This window comes from Amblyomma mixtum, chromosome 10, assembly GCF_055824585.1.
Source record: "Amblyomma mixtum isolate Tamu chromosome 10, ASM5582458v1, whole genome shotgun sequence".
NCBI classification, from domain to species: domain Eukaryota; kingdom Metazoa; phylum Arthropoda; class Arachnida; order Ixodida; family Ixodidae; genus Amblyomma; species Amblyomma mixtum.
Genome location: NC_143021.1, coordinates 52163200 through 52174017, shown reverse-complemented (window position 1 = coordinate 52174017; position 10818 = coordinate 52163200). Strand labels below are relative to the sequence as shown.

The following is a 10818-nucleotide window of genomic DNA, read 5'->3' as shown; positions in this document are numbered from 1 at the left end:
TCATTTTTGAGGATCGTTGGCCATTACCGAGCTGCTGGTAGAAGCGATAACTGCGATACAAGCATATTTCTTTTCCAAAACCGCTTTGCTGATGCCCAGTGCTGCTCGCCTGTTGTCACCGGGCTCCGCAGTTAAAGGCATCACGGAAATCGGTCACGTCTTTGTTTTATTATGTGACGGTGAACATAGTAAAACGGTGACGCGAGTAGCACCTTTATTACAGCGCTGGCCAGTTCCGAAGTGCCCTCAGCTACAGCATCGGTGCGAAATGATTAGGCTTAGCGACGACTACGGCAGCGAGGGAGCAGCGCAGCTCGTCGCCCGGCGTGGCCGCGGGCGACGTCGTTGCCGAAATCTCTACTGTCCGCGGACGGCGTCATTGCCAAAAGCTCCACTGTCTCGCCGATTAGTTCAGCGGCTTGCGACTCCCAGTCGCAAGGCTGGAAAATCGAGCAGCGAGCGACTTGCCTGCGCGTCGTCTGTCACTTTTTTCGTGCATGGTAGGGACAGACTCACTGGCTCTCCGGAGAGCGCGGCCGCATACTCGCGTGTTCGCGGTAAGAGTGGATCACCGTGTACATACGCTTTGGTTTTTACATTACGGCCTTCGTACTACCTCCTTTTTGCTTCGCCGAGACCGCGTCTGTCAGCGCGAAGATTGCGCCTCGCGCGACTCTCCCATCGCACGTGCACACAGAGCTAGCAGGGCGTCTGCTACGGCGCCGCCCCGAGTTTCCGCTGCTCGCCGCTGCGGCGCTGGCGTCGCGCTCCCAAACTTGAGCTTGGGTTCCCTATATTAGGAGAGCTCCGACGCTGTTCGTACCGCCTGCAAGATCTTTTGTAAGTACTAAAACTCTTTTATCTTGATATACGTCTGGAAGTTAAAGTGGTTTTTGTAGTAAATGTTGCTTTGACTACATGCGCCTTTATTTTTTCGGCAGGAGAAGAGAGCGAGCCAAAAAGCACGAGGACGACTTCTGTGTACCCACTCTCATTGCGAAATGGCTTGCTTGACGTCGTGCGCAGTGGAATTGTGGCCGAATGGTGAGAATTTAATTTTTCGTCTTTGGTGAGATGAACTCACTAAAGATTCACTACTTTGGCTAACAGCGGGTTTGAACTCATATGAATTGAGATAGGATGCATTCGGGAATATGTCCTTTACCGCTTATGCACGACGGAAATCAGAACCGCTTAATTAATTTTCCACTGCAGACTAGTTGGTAAGGATATGTGTAATACTTCCGTAGTGTTTCTTTTTGCCTTCTACTCTTGCAGACTCAATAGAAAATCCGCAATTACTGGTTAAAGCTTTTGCCCAAGTTCTCTCGCAATGAAAAAGGGCATTACTCTGGACTATCAGACTAGTATTTTTGTGTGGTTTTCAAGTTGCAGTTTCGAATCCAACTATAGCATGCATGCGAAGCAACTAAGGTAAAACAAAGGTGCCCTGAGTTCCTTGCGTTCAGCGTATTTCGTCAAAAGTCGCAAGCCGCATTTTTGACCCTATTAAATAAAACTAATCAAAAATGTTGTTTTGACGTCCATGTGGAAGAGACGCTACAACCTGTGCATATATACTGGAATAAAAAATTACCTCGCAATTTAGAGACACAAGTTATGATATTAAAACAAAATAATACATTAATCTGTTTTCAATATCACATTAATTTCCTTATCTCGCATTGAATATATTTACTGGGAGTGCGACACGACGCATTAAACTAAATTAAACCATTTGGTGTAAGGGAAGTTTAGTAAATTAAATTCCACTTTGTGCAACTAATGTGGGGCTGGTTCTTAAGAATAAATTAAAAATTATCCTGTAAAATATGTTGCTAGTGTCTTCACGATTACTGTGTTTCACAAAATTCGGTGTTATCTTTGTTATGTTTGTTTTTGTTCTGTGATGGCCATAATTCAACTTACCATGACATCATGCATCTCTTTGCAGGCTTGGCACTTCGTGAGGCCATCGTGCAAGAACTGGACGAGGAATTTGTTTGAATGCAGTCCAGCAGCCCCCTTGCAAGTGGAGTGCAACGATTACTTCGGATATGACTGATCAGTTCACTGGAGGACAGCTCCGTTGAGCGCTTTTTGGATGCCTTAGCCGTGCCGCAGCAGCTTGCCGAGATGCTTTGTCCAACCTGATCGGCACTCACCAAACTTGAAAATAAATTGTTTTCCCACAGCCTCTGCCACCATGCTCTTGGGCCCCTTTTCTTTACTCCCCAGGGTGGCTGGTGGTAGCGCAAACCATCCTGTGTGCGCTAGAAGCGTGATTCTTGTAACTCAAAGCAATAAACGGGTCTTTTTTCTGGAATTCATTCGCACCCTCATTTATGAATATTTGCTAGGTAGAATGTTATGTATGTACATCTATCCACAGTGCCGGTCATTGGCGAGTGGGTTAATTGCATGTGCCAGCGTTCGAAAGCTGGATGCCATTATTCGAAAGCTGGAAATCATTATTCGAAAGCTGGATGCCAATATTCGAAAGCTGGAAACCATTATTCGAAAGCTGGCTACCAATGTTTGAAACTTGGCTACCAATGTTTGAAAGTTGGATGCCAGTATGAGACCTTTGCTGGTCCATGCTGCAGAACGAACATCGGGACTGCGTTGGCCGCTTGATCGGCCGAGCGTTGGCCCAAAACTGGCATGAAAGTAAGGCCAATGTGTGAAGTGGTAGCGCTCGGCCCAAATGCCAGTGTAGGACCGATGTTCGTGCCAAGTTTTGCCAACACTTGCGCGACGTTCGGCCAATGTTGTTGTGCTGCCTGGGTTGTTGACAAGAAAGAGCTGATACATGGTGGTGCTCTCTATAAGTAGAGTAAATGTGCCCCAGGTCCCACACAGTGTTCCTGTTCTCTCGTCACATTAAGTCGCCGTGGGTGAGGGTCAGGAGGACCGCCCATGGGGTCGAAGGGCAGCTTGACGGGGGTTTGTTTATGAGCCACGCAAGCGGCGCGGCTCCTCAGAGGTTGAATCCGAGCTTCTGGGAACAGACCCGTGGAGTCGGTCGCGTTCTTTCCGCCGCTGGGAAGATGGCCCCGGAGTCACGTCTCGGCCGTGGCGCGAACAAAATGGAGCAGAGCAGCCGGAATGCACGGTGTAAACAAAGTTCATGTGCGGCCATCGCTCACTTCTTAGTCTCTCCCCGTCGGGATCGCACATTAAGCCACGAAACAGGCTGGAGTGGTTTCGCTGTGCGAGAGCTGTTTACTGAAGACTTGAGCGAAGCACTTAGGGTGACGTTGAAATCGCTCTCCAGACACAACAGCGCGTACGTGTGAATAAACTTGGCAGCAGCGGCAGCAAGCCGTGAACACCATTTGAAAAACTGCTCTTTTGCAGTGCCGTCTACTTCGAGGCCCCACCGAACGTGCATACGAAGCGCTGCGTCGACTTCTGGCTCTACATTTCACGGATCCGCCCCAGTGACGAGGGATTTCCTGGCAAGAAGTCATCTGCACATGCGCACCCAGCCAGCTCGACCCAACAAAAAGCGGCGCATCTTCGGACACCCGTCACTTGGCAGCAGCGGCAGCAAGCCGTGAACACCATTTCAAAATCTGCTCTTTTGCAGGTTAGTAGCCCTATGTTTCCATAATATCCATTTTAATAGTATTTCTGCTGCTGCTGCTGCTGCTGCTGCCATTTGCTGACATTTGTTGACATTTGCTATGCTTTTTGCATTACTGAGATTCATTTTGCGAGTACTTCTGTACACTTCAAGCAATGTCTGATTCCTGTAGCACGTGTGATGTGATCATCTCTGAGGATGAGCCATTTGTGTAATGTTCCAAATGCGAGAGCAACTATCACTTTGGAAAATGTGCTGGTCTTACTGAAAAGACCTTCAAATCGAAGTATGATGCCACAAAGAAAGCGTGGCAGTGCCCATCATGCAGAAGTGCAGGAAGTAGCAATACATGTAGTAAAGAGAGTAGTGGCTCTGAAACAGATATCAAACTTGCACTCTTCTCAATTAACCAAAAGTTAGAGCGGCTGATGCCCCTGGCAGAAAAAATTGAAAGCATGGAGGAGTCTCTTAGCTTCATATCTTCGAAGTTTGATGAATTTGAGCAAAAGGTCGGCCATCAAGAGGCTGATATCATGGACCTAAAAAAGAGGATATCGGAGCTTGAGAAAAAGGATGACTTAAATCAGGCAGCACAAGCTCAGTTTGAAAAGGAGATACACGATCTTGAATTCCGAAGCAGGCAGCTGAACTTGGAACTGCATGGCATACAAGAAGTGCAGGATGAGGATCTAACTGTCATATTAAATAACGTGGCTGATAAACTTCGAGTGCCTCGCTTGATGGAATCGGAGATAGCAACTGTTCATCGACTTCCCGCTAAACGTGATAAGACGCCAGGCATCATTGTGCGTTTTGCGAAGCAAGCTACAAGAGAAAACTGGTTGAAGAAGAAGAAGAACCTAAAAGATAGCGACCCGCCCATTTTCATGCAAGAAAATTTAACACGCCGAAATAGAGAACTGCTTCAGGCAACTAAAGTCTGTGCCAAAGAAAAAGGCTATAAGTTCACTTGGTATGTCAATGGAAAGGTTTTCGTTAGGCGAAGTGAGGGAATGAGTGCCATTCATGTGAAGGGAAGAGCGAATTGGATCGGCTATAGCACTCAGCATGGTATCTTTCGAGTTTCTTCTTGAAACATAATCGACATGCAGCAGATGTATTATCTGCCGAGTGACTTGAACCGCACTGCTTCGTGTGTTGCGCTGACAACGCTTAACGCTATTCACCTGAACGCACGCTCTGTAAAAAACAAGATATTGTGTTTAGAGGAGTTCTTTGGCGAATTTTCATTTCCTTTTTCTTTGATCATGCTCAGTGAGACTTGGAGCACAGATGATTCCGACGTTTTCAGGATGACCAATTACAAAACTTATTATCTCCCTGAAAAGGTTGATGGCATCGAGACAGCAATCACACGAATGTCAGACAAATACGATGAAGTACTGCAGGCAGTAGCTCGGCATGATGCAGAGCTGAAGGAACTCCGAAAGCGAGTTGAAGCTGTGGAGGCCCGTGATGATAATGTCGAGGTTCAGCAGCTCAAATTGGAAGTAAATGATTTAGAATGGCGAAGCAGACGCCACAACTTGGTTGTTCATGGCGTACCATTCTCTGATAATGAAGACTTGCTCTCGAAAATCAATGAAGTTGGTAGCACAGTAGACCTTCCAAATCTGAATCTGCATGAAGTAGAGGCCTTGCACAGACTGCCATCGAGGCCAGATAAGGTTCCTGGGATAATCATTCGTTTTTCTCAGCTGCAACAGAAAGAAAACTGGCTTCTGAAATGCAAGAAACTGAGAGACTTGCAATCAAAGGTATCTGTCACTGAGAACCTTACTCAGCGAAATAGGTCGCTTCTCCTTGTTGCCAGGAAATGGGCTAAAGAGAATGGCTTTGAATACGCTTGGCACACCAACGGTAAAGTTCTAGTCCGAAGAACTAATGGAGAATCCGCACATGTTGTTCGTGTGGAGGATGACCTGGCAAAGCTCGTCTCGTGAGAGCACTTGCTTGTAGTGTTTTTATTTTAAATACAAAAACTGTTAACCATCATGAACAGCTACTCCAAACCAAGTGATCTGAATGCGACTGTTGGAAAAGAATCAGCATTGTCAATTTTGCATATTAATTTGCAATCGGCAAGAGGTAAAGAAGAAATTTTACATGAGTTTCTAAACGAATTTCAATTCAATTACACAGCAGTTATGATCACAGAGATGTGGCTGAACGATCATGAAGGTTTTTCTTTTAGCGGTTATCATACCTTTCACCTGAATCGAGTTGGTAGACGGGGCGGGGGCGTTTGCTTGCTAGTGTTAGATAGCATGCATTGTGAGAAGGAAGATGAAATAACTGCGTCAACAGCTCATTACGAAATCCTTTCTGTGCGCACTGGCAGAATTCTATTTGTTGTTGTTTATCGTCCTCCAGATGGCAATATCGATGACTTTTTTGAATATATGGAGAATGTCTTTGAATTTGCACATTCTTGTGGTTACACTATTTTTGTAGGCGGGGATTTCAACATTAATATAGACGAAAATTCTCCACGACGAACACGTATGTTGCTTCTTCTGGAATCTTATTTCCTTCAAAATGTCATTAAACTGCCCACACGCGTAACTCCCTCGTCAGCAACAATGCTTGACCTGTTAATTGTCAGCAAGTCGACTGTACTTATATCGGCAGGAGTCAGTGACAGTTCCCTCAGTGACCATCTTCCAGTTTACGCAATTTGTACTTATGATGTCACTCATACTAACCCTAGCATGAAAATAGAAAAGAAAATGCAGCATATTAATTGTGACACGTTAGATACTTTCACAAGTGCTGTTATCAAGTTTGACTGGGGGCCTGTACTCAAATATAAAAATGCTGATGAAGCATTCCATCTTTTCTTAGAACAGTTCATTTTAATTTATAGAGAATGTTTTCCATACAAGACGGTTAAGGCAGCTAAAAAGGCTCGCAAGCCCTGGGGCACGGCCCATATTCTTAAAATGATTTCAATGAAAAACAAACTGTATCAGAAATTCCTTAAAAGTCGCGACTCAGATGACTTCTTAGTCTTCAAACGACATCGCAATAAACTAAATGCTGTCCTAAAGAAAGCGAAAGATGACTATCACATCAACCTATTTTATGGCATCAAAGATCAAAAGATCGTTTGGAAAAGACTAAACACACTGTTGTGTACTGAGCAGTCTAATGTACCTAGCAGTTTAATTATTGATAACGAAACATTTACCGGTAAAGACCTAGCTGACAAATTCAATGACTACTTCGTTTCGCTTGTAGATTCTGGACATGATCCTAGTGCTATTAATTACATAGACAATTATAAGTCCAATACTCTCTTCCTTACTTCGTGTGACGACACGGAGGTACTGTCAGCCTTCAGGCGTATGAAAGTTAGTAAATGTGAAGACCCATTTGGAATTAAAATGCAACCAGTTATGCATGTTATAGATATTATTTGTCCAATTTTAGCTCACATTTATAACTTAGCTCTAGATACAGGTGTATTTCCTTTTGAAATGAAAAAGGCAAAAGTGATTGTCTTACACAAAGGCGGTTCTAAAGGTGTTCTCAATAATTACAGGCCTATATCTATTTTGCCAATATTTTCCAAGGGCTTAGAGCGAATAATTTTTGTACGCCTGTCTGATTTCCTTCAAAAATATAATGTCATTACAATGAAACAGTTCGGATTTAGGCAGCACTCATCTACAGAACTGGCACTGCTCCGACAAAAAGAATTAATTCTCACGAACATCGAGAACAAAATGATCACTTTAGGAATATTTGTAGACTTCTCAAAAGCCTTTGACAGAATAAATCATACTACCCTTCTCTTAAAACTTTCTGCATACGGTATTAGGGATAAGATGCTTAATTTAATTTCCAATTACCTTAGTAACCGCGAACAGTCTGTCACTGTTGATAATTTTCACTCTGCTTACAGACCTCTTAAACACGGAGTTCCCCAGGGAAGCTTACTGGGTCCGCTGATATTCAATATATATATTAACGATCTAATAAATATAAACAAAGAAGTTGAATATGTAATGTATGCAGACGACACCACTTTCTTTTTAACTGGCTCAGACGTAAATGGCTTAGTGGCAAAAGGAAATGAAGTCTTGGATAAACTGCATCTGTGGTCTATCAAAAATTCTCTCTTAGTGAACTCAAGTAAAACAAAAGCTGTATTTTTCAGAGCCAAAAACACGAATTATAACATAGAAAATCCCCTGAGATTGGGGGTGAATGACATAGAAATAACTAAGGTAGTCAAATCCCTGGGTGTTTACTTTAATGAATACATGCTGTGGGATGCTCATATTGAGCATCTACAGACCAAGTTGTCTCGTACAGTCGGAATTCTTAGAAAACTGCAATATATGCTACCTGAGAGAACCAAGCTTCTTTTGTATATCGCACTGTTCTAATCCAATATAAGATATTGTAACTTAATCTGGGGCAGCACTACAGCCACCAATAGAAATAAGCTGTTAACGGTACAAAAAACCGCGCTGAAAGCAATAGCAAATGTGCCTTCTTTTTCGTCTTCTGGGCCTTTATACTCAAAATATAATATAATTAAAGTTTCCTCGTTTTATGATTTTCGCCTCCTCCAACTGTACAAATCCTTGTCCGAACGTCGAATGCCGTTCTTAGAAGAAACTATCAATCTACTCGAAAATACGCACTTCCATCTAACTCGCCATCATGAAGTTTGGTATGTTCCACGTCCTCGCACTAATTACGGATTTCAGACACTAAATTACGCCTTACCTACTTTGCTTAATCAGTTTCGCCTACCCAGCTCTTCCGTTCGTTTACCGTCGAACCAACAGATGAAAACTTTATTTTTGTAATATTTGCTAGCCTTGCCTTTGCGATGCCTTGATTTCTCTTTGTGTTGGAATGTGTTTGCTTTGATATGCTTTTTCTTTTTGTATGTGATGTAAGATATATTATGTTGATTGCTTTTCCGGTTGCGGATAAACCGTGCATTCTTATTTTTTTCGATTTCTTTTTTGTTATGTTCAAATTGTGAACTAAGTGTTTTGTATGTTTGTATGTATGCTTTACACGCTTTCATTATCCCTGCCGCCGATGTAGTGTGGGGGAAGGGAACGTTGTCAAGCCACAATATTGCGGCTTTTTTTCCCTCCTCCCCAGCCATGTGATTTTCTTTACATGTCTGAAATAAAGTTGACTTGACTTGACTTGACTTGAACCGCTCCGGCCTCCGGGGGGGTGGAGTGGCTTTACTGGTGTCAGAAGACATTGAATGCGACAAGTTGAACTCGTACAGTCTTATTACTGAAGATTTTGAAGTGCTATCAGCCTGTACTGGCAGGTTCGTGTTTTCGGTTTGCTATCGTCCACCGAAGGGAAATATGGTTAGGTTTTTGGAATTTTACCACTGTTTTCTTTCATTTATAACAGATAACAAATACACTCTAATAGCTGGAGGTGATTTTAATATCGATATGTTGAAGGATAACTCCTCTACTAGAGACTTTAACGCAGTCTTGGCCTCGAACGGATTTATTAATCTTATTAACGATCCAACAAGGGTAACACAAGAAAGTGAGTCACTTCTTGATCTGCTGATTACGAACACTTCCCAACCGATAGTTGAGTCGGGCGTAATATCATGTGCGATCAGTGACCACCTTCCAGTGTTTGCATGCATAAATAAGACTAGACTGGTAAAGTACCGACAGGAGAAAGCGAAGTACCAAAGTATAACCAATGCTACCCTCAATTCATTTCACAGTCCACTGGAACAAGTTGAGTGGGATAGTATTGACGTTACCAGTGACGCAAATGAGGCTTACGACGAGTTCCTCCGAGTATTTAAACAGCTCTACCATTCCTCTTTCCCGCTAAAAGTGCGTGCAATAAAGCGTAAAACTCGCAAACCTTGGATATCCTCTGAGTTGCGCCAAGAAATTAAAACGAAAGACAAACTGTACAAAATCTTTTTAAACACACGTTCAACAGATGACCTAAGCATTTTTAAGAAATACAGAAATAGATTAACAAAAAAGCTACGTCTCGCTCGTGCCGAATACTTCGCGACATTTCTTGAAATTAAAAATGGTCGCCACGATCTGTTGTGGTCAAGGTTGAATTTCTTACTGCGGCGTGAGCAACCACAGGCTGCCCCGCGGGCTTTAAAGCTTGATAATAAAGATGTATCCGGCAGAGTTGGCAGATGCCTTCAACAACTTTTTTACCACCCTTGCCCATAACACCCCGTCAAGTGATTTCAACACCTATTTTAGCTCTTACAATAGGGACACAATATTTCTGAACCCAGTTACGACAGAGGATGTTATATCAGTCGTACAAAGCCTAAATAACAGCCATAGCTGTGACATTGACGGCATTCAAGTGAGGCCTGTCAAGCATGTTATAAGAGTTATTGCCCCTGTTCTTGCAGATATATTTAACTTATGCTTTACTACGGGCACATTTCCTAAAAAAATGCAAATAGCCAAAGTAACGGTTTTGTATAAGAAAGGAGACCGCAATGATTTAGGAAATTATAGACCAGTATCGATACTCCCAATATTCTCGAAAGCTTTTGAAAAAGTTCTGTATACACGGTTGTCTGATTTTATTGATAAACATGACCTTTTGTCACCTAATCAATTTGGGTTTTGTAAAAATAAATCTGCCGAGTTAGCACTACTCGAACAAAAGGAATATATACTAACACAGTTTGAAAATAAGGCCTTTGTTATTGGTGTCTTCGTGGACTTCTCGAAGGCATTCGATTTAGTAAACCACAGTGTACTCCTGAAAAACTTGGAGCGTTGTGGTATTCGTGGACTGGCTCAAATGATCCTGAAATCATATCTTTCGCATAGAAAACAGGCTGTAAGCATAGACAATGTGACATCTGAACTAAAACTTGTTACTTCTGGCGTTCCCCAGGGTAGTATATTGGGACCATTACTTTTTAATATGTACCTAAATGATATCTCCAACATTAACTCCGCCGCTAAATTTATTGTCTACGCTGACGACACTAGCATCTTTTTTACTGGAAATGATCTTGATCTCCTTGTTCGGGAATGCAATGACACCTTGAGTGAATTACAAAAGTGGTCCGAATCCAGATACATGCGTATAAATGAGAAGAAAACAAAAGCTGTCATATTTCGTCCTAAAAACAAAGTACTCCCTTCCCCCATCGAGATTAAACTAAACTCGCGACGTATAGACATAGTTGAACAATTTAA

At 42.8% G+C, this 10818-nt stretch overlaps 1 long non-coding RNA gene across 1 annotated transcript; it reads left to right on the top strand.

Moving 5' to 3' along the window:
* Positions 1-861: 861 nt before the first annotated feature.
* LOC149325787 (uncharacterized) lies at positions 862-2204 on the top strand. The gene is made up of 2 exons (XR_016286275.1): positions 862-1044; positions 1955-2204. It is a non-coding gene; the product is annotated as an uncharacterized LOC149325787 (long non-coding RNA).
* The last annotated feature ends 8614 nt before the right edge of the window (positions 2205-10818 follow it).